General features: G+C 33.1%; 1 pseudogene; it reads right to left on the bottom strand.

Annotated features, from left to right (window-relative positions):
* The window catches only part of LOC119580568, a 9,699-nt pseudogene extending 6,831 nt beyond the window's left edge, over positions 1–2,868 (bottom strand).
* Positions 2,869–4,163: the final 1,295 nt, after the last annotated feature.

The raw sequence follows: 4,163 nt of genomic DNA, 5'->3' as shown, positions 1-4,163 counted from the left end.
ATATAATATATATATAATATATATATTTTTTATAATATTATATATATAAAAATTTTATAAAATAAAAAAAAAAAAAAAAAAAAAAAAATTTTTTTTTTTTTTTTTTTTTTTATATATAAATATAAAAAACATATACCTATATATATTTTTAAAAACCCATAAAAAACAAAAATATATATATACATAACTATATATACGAAAACTGCAATTTTTTTGGAAATTTATCGTAAAGATAACCTAAATAAATGAAACTTCTGTCACACAAATATCAGTATTTGCCTTCACACTTTCACTCTTCTTTCTTTTAACTACTCAGGCAAAAAACAACAGATCTCAACCACATACATTTTAGCAATATAGAGCTTCTAATTGTACTAGTAAATTTAGTGTCAAATAAAGTCCCAATCCAAGCTATATTTTGCAGAAATATACAAGATGGAACTTTTTTTGCTCTTTTCCCGAGACCTGAAAGCGCAGAAGGCATGATCCGAGACCGATTAGATTTGTTTATAGGATTTCCTACTCCCATAACTAGGTTTAAGTGGATGTGGATAAAACACAACCAATATAATTAAAACTAAAAGGGCTCTCTGGAAAGTCACTGTGTGTCTTCTAGCTACTTAACAAAAAATGCAAAACAGAAAACATTCTTGACTACATCTAATTTGAAGTCAATCCTAGACACTAGCAACCTTAATTTACTTTCACAAGTTAAAAAGTTATACAAAATTCAAACTATAATGTAAATAAAAAGGTATTGTTATAACTGGATGTAATTCCACGATACCTGCAAATTCAGAATGACTGACTACTTTATCACAAAAACATTAATTACACTTCCTAAACCACTGCAACCTTAATTCCAACACAAATAATCACTATTATGTGTGTATCCATGCACACAATTATAGTAAATCACAAGGTTTTACAAAAAAAATCACAAACCGCTAACTAGGCCAAGTAAACGGTGCGAGAAAAAAATACCAATTGAAGTGTCAATCCCAAACGCCACTTTTGGAAAGCTTCGCACAGCGAATTAAATCTCGATAAGGTTAACGAATAAGTTGCATTACTAAAACACCTTCGTCCTGCAATGCCCAGTATTTCAAAATACGGATATCTGAGATAGGCCTAAATATCGCTGGGGGAAAAGTCTGGCTTGTTAATATGCCAATCCATGCAAGCCTTAATCCAATGAAATCGCACTTAAAAGCTCTACTTTTATTACCTACACCTTACTTACATTTACCCTTCCCTATGTTCCGCATATTAAGGTGAAGAGCGTCCTCTCGCCCTCATAATATTTTGACATTCGACCCAAACCGTCAAGTTTTCACCCGACGCCATTGCATCTCCCTTAAATCTTCCTCTATTTCCCTTAAAAACAGGGAAATAAGAGCCCATCCTCCATTTAAAGACACACATTAACTCCGACCAGTGCTCTCGCTTACTTTTCCCAGCCTTCTGCTTTTTAGGCCTTCCCTTCCGCCTCATTTTGGTGAAGTTTCCGACGTAATTCCAACAGAGAAAACCTGGCGAGCCGAGGCGTCCACACAAACAACACTTGGGAGCCAGGCGGAGTTATAGCTCGCGATTCCTAAGCGCTGATTGGTCGAGCTCGACTCAAATCTCGACGCTGAGTGGTCCGCTAGCCCGCTGCCATGTCTACACGACAGCCAAATCAGAAGGTTTTAAATTTAAAGGCGCCAAATTTTAAAGACAAATTTTTCATTTGTTACAAATGCGATGCTTTTGTATCCAATTGAAATACAGAGTTACATTCGGGTACTACATAAGCATGTGGAAGACCATGGGATCAATATAAATCCCCAACATAGTGTTTACACTTACAAATCGAGTTACATTCGTACGTCTGGCTGCGGTGAATGTCCCCCATTCCCCTCCCTCATGTTTGCGGGAAAAAATCTTTCTATATAATGGGGATACTGATGTATATTAAAGAACTTTCCAAATCCAGTATTTTCCTTTGCCACATGATACTCTAAGAATACTAAAAGTTGTGAAAGAGAAAAACTTAGACTGAATAATGGCGGTTTTATAGCCCCACAATCCATTATATTGGAACTTTCCCTCAAGACTCCCAAACCCCCCTCGCATATCGACCCTGCACTTTTATTTTCTACCTGCTTCCGCATATAAGTGCAGCAAATACCCTGCGGACTGGCCTCTTAACTTAATTTTTTACTGTAGATATACAAATCGAATGACACGTTGCATAGTTCGCCCGCTGAAGATGAAATGGCAAATAATTTTCTTTCTACACAAGTCACCCCAATCGCCGGCATCCTCTCTCTCTCTTTCTCTCAGATAAAGTTTTATGGTCCCCCCTTCAACAACGGAGATATAGGGCAACCTCGAGTCCTTTAGTTACCCTTCTAATTTCTTAATGCCGCGGTAACTGTTCTAGTTGTTTCTTTCGCGAGCAGATTTTTTTTTACTGGGTGTTCTAATCAGTATACTCTAGATAATGCAGTGCTGTCCGTTATGTGTGAGAGTTGCCAGGCATTGCCATATTCTATACTATCGAACATAGGTATTAATTTCTTCAGTGGATTTGTTTATTCAATTTAGTATCAACAAGTAATTTTGGATTGATTTGCCATATATAATATATGTGATCTTCTTAGGGCTCATACGAAAAGGGAAATTATGGTGAATGTAGGCAGACAACAGCTCTTGCGTTCACAGCTGTGTTGTGCGTACTCACGTGTCATAAAAGATGCTCAATTTCGTATTTCCTTTCCATTCCCCCTTCCGTACGAGAAAGTGCTGAATAATTAACAACTGCACTTTGCTGTGTTGTGCTCTTATAACGCTGCGAAGTCTGAAGTGTGGACTACTGCGCATATTGGGTTTTTTAAAGCACGTGTATCTTTTACATTTAAGCATGGTTTGTGTGCCCCCCTTTCTGTACATGTTTATACGTAATTTCCCTTCATTATGTATATTTATATTATATATTATATATATAAATAATGTATATTATATATAATATACATATATATACATATATATACATTATATATTTATATAATTTTATTTTTATATATATGTATGTAGTATAATATAATTTCATTATATATATATTATTTATATATATATTTTATATACATACATACATACAACATACATCTACATACATACTACATACACACACACCACAAAAACCCCACCACATACACACACACACACACACAACACACACACACACAACAAACACACACCCTCACTCACTCACCACTCACTCACTCACTTTCTCTCTCTTCTCTCCCTATCTCTCTCCACCTCTCTTCTCTCTCTCTCTCTCTCCCCCTCTCCTCTCTCTATCTATCATCTATCATCTTCTAATAAAGCATTATATTGTAGCCCTACGCCCTTTTGCATTTTTTAATTTTATAATGGACAATATATGGACACATATTATTAAATTTTATATATATATATATATAATATATAATATATATATATATATATATGTGGTGTGTGTGTTGTGTGTGGTATAATATTTTTATATATATATAATATATAATTATATATATATATTATATATATATATATATTTTATAAAATTTTGGTGTATATATACAATGATATGTTTATATTTAAAATTTATGGATTATACATATAACATACATACGCATACACCACACAAAACACACACAACAAACACACACACACACCAACACACCCCACACACTATATTATATATTATTTATATTATATATAACAATTATATTATAAAAATTTTAAAAATTTTAATAAAATATATATATAATATATATATATATATTATATATATATATATGTGTGTTGGTGTATGTGTGTGTTTTTGTGTGTGTAGTGTATATAACACACAGCATATCATATACATTATATGTGTGTGTGTGTGAGAGAGGGTGACTGAGTGTGTGAGACTTGGTTCAATGAATATTTCAGGTCAAATCAGGACAAGTGGGTGTGGTTAACGTGATTAGTTCTAAAGTTAGAGATTATTCCTTACGCTAGCTATACGAGTGTGTGATCATGTATATATGTGTTATTCTGTGAGTGGTGTATTTTTAAATATCATATATATATAAATATATATATATATAATTTTATATTTTAATAATTTTATAACCACACACACACACACAACACAC

The sequence above is a fragment of the Penaeus monodon genome, chromosome 14, assembly GCF_015228065.2.
Source record: "Penaeus monodon isolate SGIC_2016 chromosome 14, NSTDA_Pmon_1, whole genome shotgun sequence".
Taxonomy (NCBI): domain Eukaryota; kingdom Metazoa; phylum Arthropoda; class Malacostraca; order Decapoda; family Penaeidae; genus Penaeus; species Penaeus monodon.
This window is presented reverse-complemented; position numbering and strand designations above follow the sequence as displayed.